This window comes from Chiloscyllium plagiosum, chromosome 26 (assembly GCF_004010195.1).
Source record: "Chiloscyllium plagiosum isolate BGI_BamShark_2017 chromosome 26, ASM401019v2, whole genome shotgun sequence".
In the NCBI taxonomy this organism is placed as follows: Eukaryota; Metazoa; Chordata; class Chondrichthyes; order Orectolobiformes; family Hemiscylliidae; genus Chiloscyllium; species Chiloscyllium plagiosum.
Window position 1 is genome coordinate 19863808 of NC_057735.1, and position 24440 is coordinate 19888247.

Consider the following 24440-nt stretch of genomic DNA (forward strand, 5'->3'; position numbering starts at 1 on the left):
GCTGGCCTGTGAAATACTTCTTACACAAAACAAGGAAGAACACCAATGTAATTCAAACAAAGTAGGAGGACAGCATTTTAAAGAAATCTTGCAGTTAAGTGATAATAGCAACATATAGAATCCCTGCACTGCGGAAAAGGTTAATTGGACGATCTAGTGCACTGACCCACTGAAGAGCATCCCTCTCAGATGCTTGCTGTTCCGGTCAACTTTATCCTTATAATCCCGCATTTCCCATGGCTAATCCACCTAGCCGGCACATCGCTGGATACTATGGACAATTTAGCAAGGTCAATCCACCTAACAGCACATCTTCGGACAGTGGGAGGAAACCTGGTGGGAAGACACAGGGAAAATGCGCAAACTCTACACAGACAGTCGCCTGAGGCTGGAATCGAACTCTAGTCCTTAGCGCAGTGAATTCTAAGGAGAAACCTTATTTTCCCAAACAATGCATTCAAAACAGGGTACATCAAAATGAGAGGTTAAATATTTAGAAAACATTAATAAAGAGCATTACAACATTTCCATTACTTTATAACATTTACTTCAGATATTCACACAAAATCATTTAGTTTGATGTCCTCCGAGTCAATGCACAACCAACTGTCAGCATTAAAAGCTATAAATAGCAAAGTTTAACCATTGGCACAGAATGAAATGATGTGTGAGAAATAGGTAGAAAATGTAATCTAATTATTAAATAACTCACTTATATAAGTCACTTTATTTAGAAAGGAAAATATAATTTGGACTGCACTCTCGCTGACGATGAGAAAAGCAGAAAGGACTGTTGTCTATAAGTATCAGAAGAGCATCTTCAAAATATGAGAAAAAAGTTGATTGTATTTGCCTATTGGATTAAAGAATACAATTCAAAGTTCAACGTAGCTGCTTTTCACAATTTTAGTGACACAATTATGGAAACCTAATGGGGAGACACAAAGTAATTAATTCATCAAGAGAAACTTTGCAGCTGAAGCCCTGGAGAATGATGCTTCCACCTGTCAGAAATAAAGAACAACTGCAGTCCACTCTTTGTATGGATATTGAAACTGTAGACAAATCCAACAGCTGAGGCTCATCGGACTCAATAGCACCAGTGTCTTTCCTCTACAACAGGCATTTTCACACTGTACAGCTAAAGAAGAAGCAGACACATGCTGAAGAATGGCTGCCCTGATGGTGTGGAAAAGTGAGCAAGTGGCCACCACTGCTGGACACTTGGCTACTACATCTGTTTCTCCACCCATTCATATTATTACACTGAGCTTTTGGAACAAAGGATGCTCTTGATCACTGTGTTGCTGCCATGACTTTTAATACATAGAAACTATGCACACAATCTGGTTCAGCAATGTGTCATCTGGCAAAGAGAATAATGTTTATTTCATACCAACAGCAAGCAACGGGTTACAATAATGTCAGGGCATCTGATAGCACACATCATGAAATTTAATAAGTAGTAGGCTGCAAAACAAAAAAAAAATGCTGGAATGCATATTAGGATCTCTTTACCCTCAATTTTGCCTTCTATATTAACTGCTGCAAATTGTGCCACCTACGCATCCGTAAATTCGTCATTCTCTAGCCCCTGCTACTTCTTAACCTGTTAGTGTCATAGAGATGTACAGCATGGAAACAGACTCTTCAGTCCAACTCGTACATGCTGACCAGATATCCCAACCCAATCTAGTCCCACCTGCCAGCACCCGCCCCATATTCCTCCAAACCCTTCCTATTCATATACCCATCCAAATGCCTTTTAAATGTTGCAATTGTACCAACCTCCACCACTTCCTCTGGCAGCTCAGTCCATACAAATACCACCCTCTGCGTGACAAAGTTGCCCCTTAGGTCTCTTTTATATTTTCCCCCTCTCACCCTAAACCTATGCCCTCTAGTTCTGGACTCCCCCGCCCCAAAGAAAAGACTTTGTCTATTTGTCCTATCCATGTCCCTCATGATTTTGTAAACCTCTATAAGGTCACCCCTCAGCCTCTGACGCTCCAGGGACAACAGCCCCAGCCTGTTCAGCCTCCCCCTATAGCTCAAATCCTCCAACTCTGGCAACATCCTTGTAAATCTTTTCTGAACCCTTTCAAGTTTCACAACATCTTTCCGATAGGAAGGAGACCAGAATTGCACACAATATTCCAAAAGTGGCCTAACCATTGTCCTGTCAGCTGCAACATGACCTCCCAACTCCTGTACTCAATACTCTGACCAATAAAAGAAAGCATACCAAAAGCCTTCTTCACTATCCTATCTACCTCCGACTCCACTTTCAAGGAGCTACGAATCTGCACTCCAAGGTCTCTGTTCAGCAACACTCCCTAGGACCTTAACATTAAATGTATAAGTCCTGCTAAGATTTGCTTTCCCAAAATGCAGCACCTCACATTTTACTGAATTAAATTCCATCTGCCACATCTCAGCCCATTGGCCCATCTGGTCCAGATCCTGTTGTAATCTGAGGTAACCTTCTTCGCTGTCCACTACATCTCCAATTTTGGTGTCATCTGCAAACTTACTAACTGTACCTCTTATGCTCACATCCAAATCATTTATGTAAATGACAAAAAAGCAGTGGACCCAGCACCGATCCTTGTGGCACTCTACTGGTCACAGGCCTCCAGTCTGAAAAACAACCCTCCATCACCACCCTCTGACTTCTATCTTTGAGCCAGTTCTGTATCCACATGGCTACTTCTCCCCGTATTCCATGAGATCTAACCTTGCTAATCAGTCTCCCATGGGGAACCTTGTCGAATGCCTTACTGAAGTCCATATAGATCACATCTACCACTATGCCCTCAGCAATCCTTTTGTTACTTCTTCAAAAAACTCAATCAAGTTTGTGAGACATGATTTCCCATGCAAAAAGCCATGTTGACTATCCCTCGTCAGTCCTTGCCTTTCCAAATACACGTACATCCTGTCCCTCATGATTCCCTCCAACAACTTGCCCACCACTGACATCAGGCTCACTGGTCTATACTTCCCTGGTTTGTCCTTACCAACCTTCTTAAACAGTGGCATCACGTTAGCCAACTTCCAGTCTTCCGGCACCTCACCTGTGACTATCGATGATACAAATATCTCAGCAAGAGGCCCAGCAATCACTTCGCTAGCTTCCCACAGAGGTCTAGGGTACACCTGATCAGGTCCTGGGGATTTATGCACCTTTACCCGGTTCAAGACATCCAGCACTTCCTCCTCTGTAATATGGATATTTTGCAAGGTGTCACCATCTATTTTCCTACAGTCTATATCTTCCATATCCTTTTCAACAGTAAATACTGATGCAAAATAATCGTTTGGTATCTCCCCATCTCCTGCGACTCCACACAAAGGTCACCTTGCTGATCTTTGAGGGGCCCTATTCTCTCCCTAGTTATCCATTTGTCCTTAATATATTTGTAAAAACCCTTTTGGATTCTCCTTAATTCTATTTGCCAAAGCTATCTCATGTCCCCTTTTTGCCCTCCTGATTTTCCTCTTAAGTATACTCCTACTGCCTTTATACTCTTCTAAGGATTTACTCGATCTATCCTGTATATACCTGACATATGCTTCCTTCTTTTTCTTAACCAAATCCTCCATTTCTTTAGTCATCCTGTATTCCCTATACCTACCAGCCTTTCCTTTCACCCTGACAGGAATATACTTTCTCTGGATTTTCGTTATCTCATTCCTGAAGGCTTCCCATTTTCCAGCTGTCCCTTTGCCTTCGAACATCTGCCCCCAATCGGCTTTTGAAAGTTCTTGCCTTTCTCCAATTTAGAACTTCAACTTTTAGATCTGGTCTATCCTTTTCCATCACTATTTTAAATCTAATGGAATTATTATTCGCTGGCCCCAAAGTGCTGCCCCACTGACACCTTAATCACCTGCCCTGCCTTACTTCCCAAGAGTAGGTCAAGTTTGCACTTCTCTAGTAGGTACATCCACATACTGAATCAGAAACTTTTCTTGTACACACTTAACAAATTCCTCTCCCTCTAAACTTTTAACACTAATGGCAGTCCCAGTCTATGTTTGGAAAGTTAAAATCCCCTACCATAACTACCCTATTATTCTTACAGATAGCAGAGATCTCCTTACAAGTTTGTTTCTCAATTTCCCTCTGACTATTAGGGGGTCCTTAATACAATCCCAATATGGTGATCATCCCTTTCTTATGTCTCAGTTCCACCTAAATAACTTCCCTGGATGTATTTCCAGGAATATCCCCCTTAGCACTGCAATAATGTTATCCCTTATCAAAAACGCCACTCTCCTTCTTCCGTTGCCTCCCTTTCTATCTTTCCTGTATTGCCAGTTTGCCACTGAGCTGCAACAGTATGTGATATTTCTTTTCCTCCAACTTCTAGTTAGAGAGAGAACCTGTGGCATTTTAAGAATTGCGAACTCAATAAGATAATTTTTATTTCTGCAGACCTATTATAAAAGATAATTATTTTACAAGCACCACTGTTCCATATTCTCCCACAATTGTAAATCTCAGTGTTGAGGTGAATGTACTAGTAACTTGTAAGAAATCGAGATGCATACATTTGAATAATCCCAATTATAAGTGGCCCATGTCTTCAAGCTCTGTCTGAAAGCACCATGCTGCATTATCAGTCTCACAACTTCAAGTGGTGTAGGAACAGTTGAAGTTCCATTCCCTTGAGTACTATTACTCTGTTCTACAGAGAATTTCCCAAGAATGATGAAACCTTTTCTCCTGGAGACACTCGAGCTGACAGTTCACTGATACTGAGGTTCCAACATAGCTTCACTCATTGTTCATCTCATATTTTTGCACAGCAGCCACTTAGAGTACATTCACGATCCTTTCATTTTTCGACAAGGAGGCTGCTTCCCTTCTTTGTGAAGAATAAAATTATTAACAAAAAATATAGATTGGAAGACGACATGAACATTTCTAGTCACCTTAAAATAGAGTCATAGAGATGTACAACACGGAAACAGACCCTTCAGTCCAACTCGTCCATGCTGACCAGATATTCTAACCTAGTCCCATTTGCCAGCACTTGGCCATACCCCTCTAAACCCTTCCTATTCATTTAACTATCCAGATGCCTTTTAAATGCTGCAAATGTACCAGCCTCCACTGCTTCTTCTGGCAGCTCATTCAATACAAGCACCACCCTCTGCGTGAAAAAAGTTGCCCCTTAGGCCCGTGGGCAGCACGGTAGCTCAGTGGTTAGAACTGCTGCCTCACAGTGCCAGGGACACTTGTTCGATGCTGGCCTCGAGCAACTGTCTGTGTGGAGTTTGCACATTCTCCCGTGTCTGCGTGGGTGTCCTCTGGTTTCCTCCCACAATCCAAAGATGTGCAGATTAGGTGAATTGGCCATGCTAAATTGCCGGTAGTGTTAGGTACATTAGTCAGGGATAAATGTAGGGGTGGGGAATGGGTCTGGGTGGATTACTCTTCGGAGGGTCGCTGTGGACTTGTTAGGGTGAAGGGCCTGTTTGCACACTGTAAAGAATCTAATCATCTTTTCCCTCTCACCCCAAACCTATGCCCTCTAGTTCTATTTGTCTATTTATCCTATCAATGCCCCTTATGATTTTATAAGCCTCTATAAATGATCTCAAAGCCATCAAAAGACAGGTCTGAAGGATTACAAAAATACTTCCAAGAATGTGTTCTGATAGTACATGTACACCATAAAAATTTCAAGAAATCCAACATTTCTGATACTGTGTATTCCAAATGGCGATCAAAAGCAGAATTCTGGATTACACAGAACATTTTGCATCAACACCACAGGTCTAACTGGATGTACATCCACTGTATCAAACAAAATATCTTACCTGAGCGAAAGATTTTATACATTGTTACAAATCAAGGACATAATGGCAGTATAGATAAATGGGAAAACAAGAATAGCTAATGACCTATCGTACCAGAACAGAAGTCAAATATAAATATCATGGTATACGCTGTTCATTATTACTCTAGACAAAATGCTTCATGGTATATTGATGTTGGTCACATCCCTAGTTTGACTGCCTTAGCTTATAGGCTCGGACATTTTAACTAACAACGGAAAATCTTAAGAGTAACAGCTCAGTGGAGATACTGATAGCACTCAAGACAAAAGTAACATTTCCAGCGATGATTATTGAAAATACCTATCATTAAGAAGATATTTCAGCAAAAGGGCATTTTCAAATATTTAATTCCTTACAGGGAGTGAGTGCACAGAGTTCAATAGTGGAAAACAGAATTCAGTGCTCTGTAGATTAGACATGAGTGCTGTATATTAGAGTTATAGGTGGCGTATGACATTGCAAAATAAAACATAAGTAACTGATATTTAGAAACCTCCCCCGTCCACAACGCACACATATTTTTGCATTGTTTTTATCAATGATGCACACGGCTGCCTGAAAGCATCTCTAAATAATTAAATAAATTCCAGTAGTTGGTGATTACATTCACAAAGCATTGAAATATTTCATTTTAACACAACTCCTGAGTGAAGTACAATGTGACAGTAATCTGAAGACAGTGAAGATCCAAATAATAAAACAACTAGTCCGGTTGTTGAGGAATGAGCAGGACTACTCTCAAAAGGAGATAAAAATCTCTGCTGAAACAAGGAGGAATGATTGCAATAAATGGGAAGGCATCAAACAGCATTGTGTTCTTACACACTCAGGAAAAAAAAGCCCTTTCTTACAAATGACAAGGATTTTACGATGTAATTGATTGCAATTGGCAGCACTATCCATCACATGGTTGCACTTGCTGAGTCAATTTAACTATCAATCTCTTATTATACCTCCACCAGAATCACTGACAAGTGGATCTGACCATTTAAAATGATTATTCGAAGTGAGAATGTTTCCCTGGTTAAATGAAAACTAGCTTGTCTCAGATCTTCATGCAAGTGGAAATTATTAGAAATCGCACATGCGACAGCGTTGCATATTAAAACTATTTATGCCCCAGGTGAATGGTTATAATATCTGCAAAGTAAGCTGCATTGTATCATACCTCGTGCATTTTGTATTACAAAATAAATAAACCAAGCTTTGGAGATGTGCATCACTGCAGGCTAACGCTTCAACTGAAATTCATGGCCAGGGAAATTATATTACCATAGTTATAATCATCCATATATGATCATACAAGTTATACAGAAATATATTTTCTGCCCTGGGCAGAGTAACATTTTTCCTGTGTTTTCTTAGCACAGCTCGAATTTTTTTTATATACAGAATCTCTACAATGTGTAAACAGGCCCTTCAGCCCAACAAGTCCACACCGACCCTCCAAAGAGTATGCCCATTACTCTATATTTATCCCTAATGCACCTAACGTACACAACCCTGAACAGTATGGGCAATTTAGCATGGCCAATTCACCTAACTTGCACATCTTTGGATTGTGGGAGGAAATCGGACACAGACACAGGGAGAATGTGCAAACTCCACACAGACAGTTGCCTGAGGCTGGAATCAAACCTGGGCTCCTGGCGTTTGAGGCAACAGTGCTAACCACTGAGCCCCCCTAATTTGTAAACACAATTTAATATTAAAAGAAAACAGAGTCTGATTGGACAAAAATATTTCAGTAATTTTAACAGAATAGTAATTATATAAGGTGACTGCAAGAAAATCTCAATTTGAAACACTTCTAAACTAGTGGTTGCTATGGCAACTGTTGAACTTTCATCATGGTGGCAATCTGAAGGGCAACCCATAAAACAGCTAACGCCACTAGAAGTACTTAGGTCACCGAGGTCAAATAGCAAATGCATTTCTAATGCTTTTGGGCATCATGAAATTCAAGTCATCAGGTTACAAAAGAAAAATTATTAATCTCACTGACAACTTGGAGAGAAAGACAGTGTTTTGATTCAATACACTTCTATGCATACAAATAGAGTGGGGGGATAACAACAGACGTCAACAGTATAAAATACTGGGTACTATTAGTGGGTTGATGGTTTTCTTGATCTGGAGAAGTTCAGTCCAGAATGGCTAAATTTCATGGCAAATCAGATATGCTTGCTATATGCAAATTTCCTAGCTTAACAGACTTGCACAATTATTCATTTATTCATAGCTGCTGCTGCAGATTCGGGCTTGTGATAGGTCAAATTTAATCGGAGGGGGTCAGTACAGGGGAATGCAGAAAAAGTGGGGTCAGAAAAAATTTAAATATGCGCTGTTCCTGCAGGGGAAGTGAACAGGATACAAAGGTCTGGAAAGAGATGGAGAATTCACACTTTGATTCATTGCTGAATAAGCACCACTTTAAGATACCCTATCCTCATAGGGTAGCCGGGCACTGTGACAGCCATAAGCTAGAGGAGTGAAAGTTCATTGACACCAGAACTTGGCTGATGATTCAAGTGTAGCACGTGACTCAAATTCATCACTGCCTCTAGATTAACCTGCAACCTACCCTCACGGAATTAATTTGTGAACTTAGCTAAATGCTTCTGCAAAAGCTTGTAGGTTGGATGATAATAGTGGTCATGGTTTTTAGCACGTGTCTGCTATCTATTCAATCCTCATGGTCTTCCCAAAACTGAAACTGTGGAATGGCATTGCCAAGCTCATCGTTAACATTGAGAAATGTTGTAAGATATGACTTGACACTGGCATACGGTTTGTTTAACAATTATGTGGCAAAAGGTATGGTACAAAGGAAATGGACTAAACTACTTTTGTAAAATCTCTCCAAACTTATGATTTTGCATTCCTCTGATCTATTAAATGCTCAGGTCCACATGCAATGGTTATCTCTTAATCTTGGATGCTCTTTGTAGTAGAATTAATGAGTATCTCTTGATCTGGATAAAACAGGGATATCTACATACCACTTATATCCTTGTAGAGTACTGTAATAAAATTGTAATTTCTTAATATTCCAGAGCCATTGTTCCTTCTTGAAATTTTTAATGCTTACTTATCCCTTAATCTGTGTGCTGTTCCCTGACTGACAGTCCTATGGATCTCTGACTGTTTGCATGGGACCTGCAGAACTGATCATAGCTCACTCTCCCGACCTTAGCAATACACATCCCCTGATTGCCGTCATCCTGAGATGTCAACTGACAATATCCAAGTACCTGACCTGAGACTGGATGATGTCTTTAACTTCCTCTACTACTACCTCCACTTCCATCCCCTTCCCACTCCTCTATTCACCACACTCCCCCCAAACAAAAACAAACTGTCTGGGTTTGTGCCTGTACCAAAGAACAATATAAAACAGAATTACTGTGAACCTTTAATGTCTGTATCAGGTGACAAGGTGCAAAAAGGCAAGGCAAAGCAAAACAGGGCAATGAGTGAGATCTGAGAAAGCTAGTCACGAGTTCTGTGATCACACGGAGTCCATGAGGCGATGCCTGTTCTTCTGTGTAAAGTGCGGTGGTAGTAGGATTGCAGTAAAAGGTGCCTATGTGGTCCACAGTGCAGCACTGAAGGGCAAAACCAAACTGTAAGTGAATCCAGAGAACTGCCATTAGGATGCAGAGGGACTGGCATGTGTTGGAAACCAATGTCAGCGAGTGGAGTGTGTGTGCAGTCACTACCCATGAAACCTGCCCAGAGATGTTCAAAACGGAAGACCAGAGTAGCAGATAGGGAGCTGGAGTCATCGGGTTCCACTCTGACTTTCACATGGGGACCTATTGCTGTCTATAGTGACTCTTACTTGCATCACTACATCAGAATCTCATCTCGCTGTTCAATGCTTGGTTGGAAAATGGAACTGCTTTGCTCCATGTCAAGACACGTCTCACTGGCCAGCTCACACGACTTTCCCAACTTTCTCACCAAAGCCTACATTATTCAGGAGCTGGGAGGATTCTGTCCTTAGTTTCAACCAAAAAATTGCTTCTCAGTTTTACTTTCATCTTCTAGTAACTTTTACTATGCTATTTTCTCTCCTACCACATGTATGGAACTGGAATGCTGCTTCCTGTATCTAAATGCTCAGAACCCTGCAAAATTATGTCTGACAGAGATCCACTTAAATATTCATAACTGCTACTTACTTCCTATGTTCTGAAGGTCCAATGCAAACCAGTAATTAAACTGAAGACAGCCAACAGCTCATTTTTTCTGAGGAAGCCCAAACTATGTATTAAGGATCATTCCATTGTTCCATTTCTTATTAATCAGGTGCCAATTGACAGTAAATGATGGGTATCTTGTGCAATCTTCACGCATTCATCAAATAATTTCTATCTGGAAAGATGATGTTGATATTTTGGTTCCAAGATATGTGAATGATGTAAGATTGGATTATCTACATTTTCTAAGAAAAAAATAACAAATCTTAGTTTGTTGCATAAACTAAGCTTCAAATCAGGCTCAGATGCAGAAAATTAAGGGGTTGTGAAGTTGCAGATAATTAAAGGACATGATACAGTAAATAGTTGGAAATTATTTCCTTGGAGGTGGAGGAAAGGAATTGAGAACAAAGGGACATGAACTTAAAAATGGAGCTGAGCATCCAGGGTTGATGGCCAAAAGCCCTTATTCACCTATAAATCAGTGAAAGTACGTAGCACTCCAACAAAAAGCTTTCAGCCTCAGTCAATTGACAATGTCAGAAGTGGTTTGAGATTTTTATTACATTGTCAGATAAGAAACAGGTGCAGGAGTAGATCATTCAGCCACATTACGTTCTACACCATACAACACTATCATGACTGATCTGTCCGTGATCCTAACTCCATGTTCTCATTGGCCCTGCATGACCCTTGTCGAATTGATGCATGGATATATTCAATGACCCAGCCTCCATTGCTCTCGGAGGAAAAAAATTCCAAAAACTAATCACTCAGCGAGAGTAAACTCTCCCTCATCTCTACCTGAAACTGTTCAATTCTTGGGATACCTTTTGTGTCTGCAACTGTAAAGACAGAAATGAGATACTTGTTCAAATCCCCTGCCATTTCCTTGTTTCCCATTATGAGTCTTCCAGTCTCATCCTCTAAGGGCCCCACATCTATTGTACTCTTTTCCTTTCTATACCCTTGTACAAAGCTTTTGTCTTTTTACACGTCTTGCAAGATCTCACTCTCATTCTAAATTCTCCCTTTTCTAAATATTTATATTGTTGTTGTAATTCTGCTGTTTCCAGTTACTATTAAGTAACTATTAGACTAAGGTGCACCTTCTGTGAGGTCTCAGCAATTTCTTTCTTTTTGAATATATAATACTTAAATTGCCCAGCATCACTTATGCCCCCAACATTTCAGGAAACACCTCCAGCACAGAACAATTGTCACTGGTGTTCAGTTTGGGCTCCAAGAGGCATATTTAGCTCCTAATCTTGTCACAGCCCTGGTCCAAACATGGACAAAAGAGTTGAACTCAAGCTGTGAGATGAGGTTACTGCCCTTGAATCAAGGCCATACTTGGCCAAATGCAGTACTAAGAAGCCAATGGAATCAATGGAAAACTCCCCTAGTTGGAGTCATACTTGCCACAAAGGAAGACAACTGTTGTTGTAGGAGGTCAAGTTCTCAGTCCCAGGACACTTTGCAACTGTTCTACTTGATAGTGTCCTAGGCCCAACAATCTTGACCTGCTTTATCAATGAATCTATTATTATAAGGTCTTGACATTCAATCGCATTATTATTTCTGGATTCCCTTGCTATCAAGTTCCGGGATGGGGGGTGGTGTTGGTGGTTGGGGTTGGGATTGAAGTCACCATGGACCAGAACTGAACTGAGCCTGCCATATAAAAACTATGGCTACAACAGAGCTTGGAGATTCTGTGGCAAGTAACTCACCTTCCGACTCCCCAAAGCTTATCCACCATCTACAAAGGCACAAGTCCATAAGACCATAAGACATAGGAGCAGAAATCAGGCCATCAGCCCCATCGAGTCTGCTCCACCATTCAATCGTGGCTGGTAAGTTTCTCAACCTCACTCTCCTTTCTCCCCACAACCCTTGATCCCAGTGATATTCAAGAACCTCTCTCAGGACTGAGATGAAATACTCTCCATGTGCCTGGATGAATGTAGCTCCAACAACAGTCAAGAAGCTTGACACCATCCAGGTCAAAGCAGCCCACTTAATGAGTACCCGATATACCACCTTAAATATTCACCTTCACTACCACTGATACACAATATGCAGTAGCATTACCAACAAGAAGATGCAATGCAGTGACTCATCAGGAAGCACATTATAAATCTTGAAACTCTATGGTCTAGAAGGACAAGCTAAGGAGATGCATGGGAATGCCATCACCTACAAATGTGCCACCTCACTCTAACCTGACTTGGAATGATATCACAGTTCTCTTAATTGTTGCCAGATCAAACTGTTAAAAACCCCTTCCTGACAAGAGATGGACATCACCTGTTCTAGAAGTTGGCTCAGCTCCACCCCATCAAGGACAATTAGAGATGGGTAATAAATGCTGGACTAGCCAGCAACATGCTCATCCCTTGAATGGATAAATAAATAGTGTATCAATACTGACTGTACACAGCTATTGACATCTTCGGCATAAGTGTACATGGCGTCTATGTAAGAAACAAGACAAAAAGGGTGCACTAGAGAACTCAGTAAAGTGATCAAAGGCATTATCAACAATGCTAACAAGCAGCATCAACTCAGCAACAACTTACTCAGTGATGCCCAGTTTGAGATTCACCAGGGCCACTCAGCTCCTGACCTCATTATTGCCTTGGTTCAAACATGGAGTAATGAGCTGAATTCAAGCGGTGAGGTTAGAGCGACAGCCCTTGACATCAAAGTTGCATTTGACCAAATCTGCCTCAAGGAGACCTAGCAAAACTGGAATCAATGAGTATCTAGGAACAAACTCTCCAGTGGTTGGAGTCATACCTGGCACATAGGAAGATGGTTGTGGTTGTTGGAGATCAGTCATTTCAGCTTCAGGACATCTATACAGAAATCCCTCAGGATAGTGTCCTAACCCCAACCAAATTCAACAGCTTCATCAATAATCTTCCCTCCATCGTAACATCAGAAATGGGAATGCTTGCTAAGGATTGAATAATGTTCAGCTCCATTCACAACTCTTCAGATACTGAAGCAGCCCATGTTCAAACCCAACAAGATCTGGGCAATATCCAGGCTTGGGTTGACAAGAGACAATTAACATTCGCACAACACAAATGCCAGGCAATGACCATTGCCAATAAGAGACAATCTAATTATTGCTCCTTGACATTCAATGGTGTTACAGTCACTGAATCCCTGACTATCAATATCCTTGAGGTTACTATTGACCAGCAACTCAACTGGACTACACCACATAAACACAGTGGCTGCAAGAGCGCGTCAGACACAAGGAATATTGTGGCAAGTAACTCACCTCCTGATTCCCCAAAGCCTGTCCACCATCTACAAGGCACCAGTCAGGGGTGTGATGGAATACTCCCACTTGCCTAGATGGGTGCAGCCCTAACAACATTCAAGAAGCTTGACACCATCCAGAATTAAGCAGCCTGCTTGACTGGCACTAAATCCACAAGCATCAATTCCCTCCACCACCGATGCTCAATATCAGCAGTGTTTACTTCTCTAAGATGCACTACAGAAATTCACCAAAGATCTTTAGACAGCATCTTCCAACCATTTCTATCTCGAAGGACAAGGCACAGATACACAGGAACACCACCACCTGCATGTTCTCCTCCAAACCACTCATCTTCCTGACTTGAAAATTTATTGCCGTTCCTTCACTGTCACTGAATCAAAATCCTGGAATCCCCTCTGGATGGGCACTGTGGGTAAACCCACAGCATGTGGACTAAAGTGGTTCAAGAGGAAGCTCACCACCACAAGGGCAACTAGGACAGGCAATGAAACATACATGCCCCACAAATGAATATTAACAAAAAAGAGAGTCTGAACTCCAAACGAAAAATGCACTTGGTAACATGAATGGAGTTGATCAACTCTGATTTCAGACCCATTTTCCTCCTCCAGTTTGAATCAAGGATCAAGGTCAGGGTAGACCATGCACTATGTATAGACCTTGGAATACTGTTGCAAAGAGATACATGTTGGTAAAGTTTCCTATTCCACTTATTAGGACAAATACAAGAATTTCAAACTGTCCATTTCTAATAGTTGATTATGTAGACAACAGGTCATGCTTCAGCACAAGCTCAGCCATAATATGTCTGAAATGTCATAGAACGGAGGTCACTTAGGCTTTTGTGTCTCCAGTATATCATCACTTGCATAATTCATTAGATTCTATAAGTAAAACCAAAACAAAAAAGAAGTTTGTTAGTTTTAACAAATCATTCAAACAAATGATCAGAAAGAACCTTCAAAGATATCTTCACAGCAGCTCAGACTTGGTGCCACATAAAGAGCTTCACTGTGAGTGTAGAGAAGCAACTGCTTTGAAAGGCATATGATGAAATCAACAAAAGGAAGAATTTGAAAAGTAATACAGTACAATACATATTTTGATGCAGCTGCACACTGGAATGTTATAACTTCACTGGCGGCCTCCTCAGAGATGAAACAATTGAATTCAAAAAAATTTTCACTGCCAGCTGACAGTAGTGTATCATTAAGTTCTATCTGCATATGTGCTACACAAAACAATATAATGGGTGGTTTTGTACATCATGTGTGGAGAAATTAAAACCACAAGTTTGAACACTGAGTTATCAATTTCTGTCTGGTACAGTATTAAGACATTCTGATCCCATTAGAGATTTAAAGCTTTAATGTCAATGAATATTTCATTAAAGGAAACACAGACTTGGGCAAAGCTCACCACCTTTTCTGATTTATTCAAGGCCTCAATTGTAGGTTCATAGGTTGTTTAAGCACCAGTACAAATGATGGGTCATTAAATTAGTAAAAGTAAGTAAGTATTTTCAACAACCCAGGTTCCACAGCCAAAACTTCATAATAAATACCAATTATGCATATTGTAAGCCCATACCGATTAATAAGCAAATGTGACTGAATAGGTGCTGAGTAGGACCAGCTCAAACATACAGATACCAGTCAGCTGATTTTATATTTCAGTTACCAAATATAAATTAGTGTTTTGAGCAGAATGAGATTTGTTCTCGGGTAATTAAAGAACAAACTGGATCAATGCAGCTTAAACAAAATCAGACATGGAAAAATTTCACATGTTCACTATAGCTTGACTTCAAAGTCAGTTCTGATGCCATGAATATTTGTTTGTATAGTTTAAAACACAGCTGTACCAATATTGTATTCAGCTCTACGGTTATGTTGAAAGAAAAGCCAGAAACATCTGAACTGATTGTAAGCTTGCAATGAAAATGACGCTGTACAATATTTAGCTGCAAATCAAGAGCTGAACAGTTGTTTAATATAAAAACAAGGCTGGAATAAACTCCGCAGGTCAGGCAGCATCTCTGAAGGGAAGTAATGAATATTTCAGATTAAAGTTCTTTCATCACAAGTCACTATCTGAAACACTAATTCTGATTCTCTACTGAGACACTTACCTGACCTGTTGAGGTTTCGTAGCTTTTTTTGTTCTTATATTAAATTATCAATATCCGAAGAATTTTGCTTTGGCTCAACATTTATTTTCTTATTCCAATATTAGCTAAATTGTAAGTGTGCAGATGTCCTATAAATTGGTTCCTGTCAAAGCTCTGTGGTGAGAAGCTGGAGGTCAAGCCCTGTTTTTCCCAAAGTTTATGTGAAAAAAAAATGATTAAAACACTGATGAAGTGTCATTTTTCTACTGAACTGTAAAATTCAGGTTAAAAGAAGGGCACTGGTTTTTCTTTTCCATTAACAAGTAACTATTTAATGTAATCAAACTGTTTCCTCACCCCCCCCTCCCCAAGTTGATATGCTAATTTAAAACAATATAATGTAAATTTTGAACCTTTTTAAAACTTCCCATTCACACTTACAGATAGCTAAACACCAACCAAACATGAATATTATAGGTAGACAGGAAAAACATCAACTCTCGAAGAGTTCTAATTCAGATCACAGATGCCTGAAAAGTGCTTCATTTTGCTGATGCCATGAAGTTGTGAGATCATCAATTCTCAGTCTTTCATTCGCTGACTAAGAATTCACCCTTATGGTGTCTCTGAAGGTGGTTTTCCCTTTTCCTTTCAACAGGGGATTGCAAAGAGAGCAACTCACCGATGTTGGTGAGGGAAGAGTAGCTAGCTGCTAAAGATTTCTTTTGCTTTTCCTCACACAAGAAGGGAGAGAATGAAAGATGGATGCTTTCTCTTTGCAGGCTAGATGGTTTCTGCTCTATTGTGCACACACAAGGCATTAGTTACCTGCTCAGGAACCAATCAAAAGGTTATTGTATTGCTGAGCTCTCCTGATACCACAACTAGTGCAAATAGAAAAGTCACTCAAAAGACCTTCTGAGCAGAATTACCCTGAACCACACACAGGATCACCTATTGTCTGGCATTCTCCCTCACCGCTCAAGTTGGACAATATCAAACAAATAACTCACAATGTGTTCCAGTAATGTATTTCTAAAACTGTAAATATCTTCTTACACAGCTTCTTTGGTTTAAAGTAGTATGTTTTCTTACGTTCAGCGAACAGTCCAAAAAAATTGTCTTTACATTCCAGAGTCACATACACATCAACAATAATAATCCAACTGTCAGGTCACCTGTAATTGATAGCAGCTACAAAGGAAGCATTATGTTTTGTTGTTTTTAAACATTTTCCAATTTCCTATATTGATGTTATTGTGGTTGAGTCTATAAAGGATTTAGTCTATGTTCCAACTCTCAAATTGTTTTGAAACTATTCAAAATATTCCAACTACACAAAATTTGCATTCCCACAACTGGAAAAATTAAGATTGGAGGACGGCTGCAAAATTGTAGGTCTGTGTCAAAATTCCCAGAAAATAGCCACAACTAATGGGGGAATGATCGGATATGTTTCAGCAACAGTCTGCTGCCACCTGGGTCTGGTGAGAAACTTATTTTTTAAAAGAGGATGATAGCTCTACCAACCAAATAGAAAACTGGACGGATAAAACAAAAAGTCCTACATCCTGTGCTCCAAAGCAAGTAATAACAAACTAAAAACACAGTCTGTCAAATATTACAATAGTTATGATATCTTGACCATGCTCCAATTGGATGTTAGGATACGAGCAATTTTTTTTTATCACCATGAGCTGAAAACTCATGAATGGAGTGTTTATGTCTATCATTCAAGCTAGACTGTGTTGCTTAGTGTGTCATGAGAAGCATCGTAGAAGTAGCACAAAGTCTGGACACTTTACTCTCTTCAATAACAGAACCATTAAACCTAGACCTAGAAGCAATGGACCTGAAGGTAGAAAGTGAACTTAATTAGGCAAGAAGGTGGCAATCCAGAACTCCTCCAACTTCCCAACCTTACCAGTTAGATCTTGGACACGAAGATACAAACACAGACTGTACATTCACCACTAATTAAAGCCCTTAAGTTGACAATTAACAACCACTTAACCACTTAATTCCAACTGGGCTGCAATTATTTCAGATACAGATAATGAGAAACAGTTGACCTACCCAACCAGTAAAATTAGGCAACTTCAGGCTGTCAGCTTGTTTGGAGGGTCCCAGGATCTGCACTAATCTATGCAAGATTGAGGGACTGGATTCAAGGTTGACCACGAATGGCACCCATTACTCTCATTTCTGATCCCAGTACCATCTCTCCCCAGGACTTGCAACACCAGAGTCATCCACCGAGACACGCTTTGCTTTCCTGTCCATCTTGCAAAGCAGAGGGTGGTGCCCCAGCTCCAGCAACAATCTTCAATGACATCTGACAGGCTGGGGGCTCCAGACATTTTGGAAGAAAGCCCACAGGCGGCCAATCAGCTGCCTGACTGTGGGAAAATTCAAAAGGCTTTCTCACCCAGAAATTACTAAGCACCTCCTGGAAACTGACACGCTTTCAGACTTGGTCCGAAAATCCCAGTCATTGTCCTGATTTGGCATCATGTCAACTTTGTAGAGAGAGTTCTGCCACCTAATGAAGGATCAGAGATGTGCACCCAAGGAAACACTCTGAAGGTACGGTAATCAGTTTGTATAATAAAGAGTTAAATACTGAATGAAGAGCAACAAAGTTTGCTTGTAGAAGTGACTGCTACTTTGAGTTCTCTGCCTGAAGGCAGGTCCTTGATTAACTAAACTACAGTAAAGTGAATGACTGTTTTTGCAAGGCTAGGAGCAAGGTGCAGCTAGAACAGGGATTGAACCCTGTATTATTGGTGTCAACCTAAACCACACACTAGCCAATTAAGCTAACCATCCTCCTAGGGATGACCAATCTTACTGAATATGAAAAACTGTGAAAGACCTGAAATTTATTTTATCACCTTTCACCTGAATATAGGACAAGCCTGTATACCTGTATGTTTCTGATTGATAGGTTAGATTCCCTATGGTATAGAAATAGGTCCTTCAGCCCAAACAGTCCACACCAACCCTCTGAAGAGTAACCCACCTAGACCCATTTTCCCTCTGACTAAAGCACCTACCACTATGGGCAATTTAGCATGGCCAATTCACCTGACTTGCACATCTTTGGACTGTGGGAGGAAACCGGAACACCCGGTGGAAACCCACACAGACACGGGGAGAATGTGCAAACTTCATACAGCCAATCACCCGAGGCTGGAATTGAACCTGGGACCCTGGTGCTGTGAGGCCGCAGTGCTAACCACTAAGCCACCATGATAGATGTCATATGCATTTTGTGAATAGGAGTTAGTAAAGCTGGAGTTGTCCAGATGGTCCATAAAGGAGGATAATGTGATGAATTGCTAAACTTTTCAATGTGCATATGCTCTGTGCAATTGGAAAATCTAAAATAATGCTTGGGCTCTGGGTCCTTTTGGGGCTGATAAATTAACAGCAGGCAACTTTAAGATGCCACACAATGAATAGAGAGCCGTTTAATGCAGGGTAAAATGCCCCATGTCAATTCCCTTTCTTCCCTCCCGGGAAGGTGGAGCTCTGCTGCTGTTAGGCATTTGTTGTGCCCAGAAATCTACGTCAGAAAACTGACAAAATTACATGTGTGTCTGGCAGATCCTCAATGTCAAGCAATTCAAAAACTCAAGATTCACAACTCAAGAACTGTGAAGCAAGCCTGCTAATTACCTTTTTTTAATTAACAGTCATGACAGTCAAAATGAGTTCCTGCAATCTTGCAAAGTCTTTGTGCGACCAGGATATTTGAATTTTTTTTTAACCTAAAGGGAACACCATTTGAATTTCCCGATCGGGTTCCAAACAAGAACTGCAAATGGTTAATGGTGACCGTAGTGTGACCTTACACTGCACACAGAGGGCTTTGAATTACCATTCTCATTTTAACAAGAGCACTTCCAACAGGAATTCCACTCCACTGCCGATTCTTTCAATGTCTCGACTCCCACTGGACCCAAAGAAATTTCTATGGAGCTGCAATAGAGTTTGTGTCCAATCCAGCTTTGGCTCCCTTCCCACTAATTCATTTTGCATGAGCCGTCAAGGTTTACAGTGACAGCTGGTGAGGCTCAATCTTAACCCTTCAAAGCATAATGTAACATTTGCCCTAACAACAAATTATATTGTCACAGTTTAACTTTTAAAATAAGGTCTTCAGTCAGATAGTCTGAATTGAGAAATGTTCTATGGCTCATGTATTTTTAACTCTTCAGGTGTTATATCCAAATTAAGGAACCTTGGGCCAAATATTTTTGTTCAAAGCTCAAGTGAGCAACCCAAAGCATAATTGCTTCAATTCAAAATGGCATCTAAATTTTACATCAATATAATGACAGCTCCATTTCAAAAGACACGTTGTGATTTCTGCACAAAATGAGAGTGGCTGCTCTAATGAACATATTCAGACAGAGCTGAGTATGAGAAAATCAAATCATATCATTGTTGTGTTTTACATGCAGTACAGAATGATTGTTTTTGTTGAAAACAGCAGGATTTTTGTTTCTTGGTTCACTTTCTTCAAAGCTCTGAAGAGAAGCTGTACGACTAAAGCAGCTGCTTCTGCAATGGATGGCCTCTACAACGTTCAAACTTTATAATTCCCTTCTAGTTTTCCTTACTTCCAAAGGCATGATCAATTATAAAATGCATTACGTGAGAGAATACCTGGGTTGATGGGAGACAGGACACCAGGGGACATGTTGGAGTTTGTCAAGAGGTCAGAGGGGAGTCTGAATCTGAAGGAGAATGCCAAAAAGCATGCCCTCAACTCTTCTGTACCCTAACAGCACATCCGTGCATCCCTCCCCCACTGTTTGCATTCATATTCCCATCTCTAATCCCAATCCATTCTTGAGAACACTTTCAAAGCATGAATAAACCTAGACATTCAAGTACAATCGCATGTTTCTTCAGATTTCATTGCTTCAAGTTGACCTATTACAATATTAAACAAGATTATCTCAAATCATTTTTTTTTTGTTTATTTAACAAGCAGGTGACATGAAAGAAAGCTTGTACACACAGTCCTGAAACAGACAAAACAAAATAATCCCAAATGATTTAATTTCAATTTCAGAGACCACCAGCTCAGTTCAATTGGATGTACACATGCTTGCTGAAATGATGAGTGATATTTTAGAGCACCAAGTACAGCACCATGCTGTTGGAGAAGCTAGTGCAGAAAAGCTATCACTGGGGATGATAAAGGAGCTTTTAAAGACTAAGTTGTGTCTGGAAAGAACAAGCTCTTGCTTCAATACAAGATGACTTGGATCTGGAATGGTTGATTCACTGCTCTGGCATTTATGCAAACTATTCAGTTCCTTTTGTCTCTTAGTCGAGTCTGGTAAACTCTCTTGCTGACAGATTAAAGATCCCAGGAGACCGAGCAGAACACACAGTAATGAAAGGAGTGGTATAATGAGGAATTAATGGGCTCTAGCGCCTATTCCCCTAAGACAGTGCAAGAATAAAGCTCAAACTAAAAACAAATGCATTATTCGGAAATTATAAAGAAGAAAGACCCATAGAGTATTCATATTAAGCAATGCTTTTAAACAACAGGGGTACAGAAAAAATACCAGTCTATTTTAAAACCAGTAAGCTATTTGGATTGATTCAATGAAGATGAAACTAATGGAAATGTCTTTATTCCATTCTTTGGCGAATAAAAGATTTGTTTTGTTTCGGGGCAAGCAGTTTTTTATATTGCATTGTTTATTTACACTCCTGAAGAGTGTATTGTTCAAAATTATCTAATTTGCATCTAATGAATGAAAAGGACAGATTGTTGCAGGAGGGAGAGTAATAACCAGCTTTTCTCTCAGGTGGGTGGGTTCAAAATTAAGGGGCATCTTTTTTAAGGAGAGGGGAAAAGATTTAAAGGACATGAGGGGCAACTTTTTTTTTACACCGAACGGTTTGTGCATGGAATGCACTGCCAGCGAAAATGATGATGCAGGTGCAGTTATACTTTTTAAAAGATAAGTTCATGAATAAGAAAGATTTGGAGGGATATAGGCCAAATGCAGGCAGGTGGGACTAGTTTAGTTTAGAAACAAGATCGGCATGGACTGGTTGGACTGAGGGGTCTCTGCGACTCTATGAGAAAAGAGAAGCTCAGACACACATTCTAGGAAGACAGTGCTCAAAGAAAGCAACTTTTCACTCTCACAGCAAGCTGCAATTGTGGAGCCAAATGGATGCAGGCACTTTCATCTGCCTCTGATGACAGCTCATGGGACACAGGGAAAAAGATCAGATACTGGAATCCACTGAGGCAACTCCTTTCGATGATTAAGTGCTATCAACAGTGGGAGTTCCATTCCCTGGCATGCCGACAGCACGGCACTTCCTGTGGCACTTTTCTATTAGAAATTCATGCGTTTCACATTAAATTAAAAAAAAAACTCCCATCAGCTATAGGTATCCACTGCTGCCAAAGGCTGCACCTGAGTCTTGCATCTCCCAAAAGTGCATCCGAGAGACAAACTCCTAAGTTACAACCACTTCCAGAGATATTTTCTAATCATTTTTGTTCAGAGATGTTATTATCTAGCTCTGGAGTAGGTGAGGCTTCAACCCCAGCCTCCTGATTCAGAGGAAGCAACACTACCACTGCATTACAAGAGCCCTTACAACCCATTCTCTCCCGATCTTTCTTTTCAGGGTGAGAATCTGTGGGGCAGAAAATAACATAGGTGGAAAGGCAAGAGGAGCTGGTGAGACCAGAGCAGCAGGAAGGTTGCTGACAGGGTCAGGCCCCACTCCCCTCCCCATGGGCAGAGCACCATTATTTGTCATTTGTTTTGTTAATTAGTCTTCTTTCTCGGTGCTAAGTCATTCAAAAACAAGAGGTGGTTACTTTGACACTGCCTCCAGTGGGTAGTATTTGTTATTTGATAAATCGCTGTAGAGGGGAATTAAGAGTCACAGAGTCCGAGAGATATACAGCATGGAAACCAGACTCTTTGGTCCAACTCGTCCATGCCAGATATCCTAAGCTAATCTAGTCCCATTTGCCAGTATTTGGCCCATATCCCTCTAAATGTTTTCTATTCATATGCCCATCCAGATGCCTTTTAAATGTCATAATTATACCAGCTTCCATCACTTCCTCTGGGAACTCATTCCATACATACATCACCCTCTGTATGAAAAGATTGCCCCTTAGGTTTCTTTTAAATCTTTCCCCTCTCATTTTAAACCTATGCCCCTCTAGATTTGGACTCCCTCACCTTGGGGAAAAAACCTTGGCTATTCACCCTATCCAAGCCCATGATTTGAGAAACCTCTATCAGGTCACCCCTCAGCCTCTGACACTACGGGGAAAACAGCTCCAGCCTATTCAGTTTCTCCCTATAGCTCAAACCCTCCAATCCTGGCAACATTCTTGAAAACCTTTTCTGAACCCTTTCAAGTTTCACAACATCCTTCTTACAGCAGGGAGACCCGAATTGCATGCAGTATTCCCAAAGTGGCCTAACCAATATTGTACAGCTGCAAGATGACCTCTCAACTCCTATACCGAAAATGTGTTGCTGGAAAAGCGCAGCAGGTCAGGCAGCATCCAAGGAACAGGAGAATTGATGTTTCGAGCATAAGCCCTTCTTTAATTCCTGAAGAAGGGCTTATGCCCGAAACGTCGATTCTCCTGTTCCTTGGATGCTGCCTGACCTGCTGCGCTTTTCCAGCAACACATTTTCAGCTCTGATCTCCAGCATCTGCAGTCCTCACTTTCTCCTCTCAACTCCTATACTCAGTGCACTGACTAATAAAGACAAGCATACCAAATTCCACCCTCACTATCCTGTCTACATGAGACTCCAAGTTCAAGGAAATATGGACCTGCACTCCAAGGTCATTTTGTTCAGCAACACTCCCCAGGACCTTACCATTAAGTACTCTGATTTGCCTTTCCAAAATGCAGCACCTCACATTTATCTAAATTAAACTCCATCTGCCACTCCTCAGCCAAATGGCCTTTCTGATCAAGATCCTGTTGTACTCTGAGGCAACCTTCTTGGCTGTCCACCACACGTCCATTTTTGGTATCATCTGCAAACTTGCTAACTATACCTCCTATGTTCACATCCAAATCATTTACATAAATGACGAAAAGTAGTGGACCCAGCAGTAATCCATGTGGCACACCCCTGGTCACAGGCCTCCAGTCTGAAAAGAAACCTCCCGCCACCACGCTCTGTCTTCTTCGGGCCAGTTCTGTATTCAAATGGCTAGTTCACCCTGTATTCCATTTGATCTAACCTTGCTAACCAATTTATGATGAGGAATCTTGTTGAATGCCTTTGAAGTCCATATAGATCATATCCACCACTTTGCCTTCATCAATCCTCTTCATTACTCCTTCAAAAACCTCAATCAAGCTAGGACACAATTCCTTGTACACAAAGCCAGGGTGACCATCCATAATCAGACTTTGCTTTTCCAAATACATGTAAATCTTGTCCCACAGGATTCCCTTCAACAATGTGCCCACCACAGATGTCAGGCTCACTGGTCTAGAATTCCCTGGCTTTTCCTTACCACCTTTCTTAAATAGTGGCACCAGATGAGCCATGCTCCAGTGTTCCGACACCTCACCTTTTCGCTGTTGGTGGGTGTTTAAAATAAGAAGAATTGGGTTCTTTGGATTGCTGTTTCAAAGGTGCCCAAAGCCTGATCAAGACACCTGACCTGAAGAATGGGACTGTCAGATTAACTACACTTTCTTTGGAGCTCTCCTCCCCCGCCATTCCCACCCAGTCAAATGAATATAAGAAATGGGAGCAGTAGGAAGCCATCTGACACATCAAGTCTGCTCCGCCATTCAATAAGATCATGGGTGACCTTTCTGTGGACTCAGTTCCATTTACCCGCCTGCTCACCGTAACACTTAATTCCTTTACTGTTCAAAAAACTACCTTTGCCTTAAAAAAGTTCAATGAGGCAGTGTCAACTG

At 40.8% G+C, this 24440-nt stretch overlaps 1 protein-coding gene across 1 annotated transcript in view; it reads right to left on the reverse strand.

The window, feature by feature from the left end:
• The window catches only part of plxna2 (plexin A2), a 455048-nt gene that overhangs the window by 172835 nt on the left and 257773 nt on the right, over positions 1 to 24440 (reverse strand). The gene's annotated exons all lie outside the window — the stretch shown is intronic.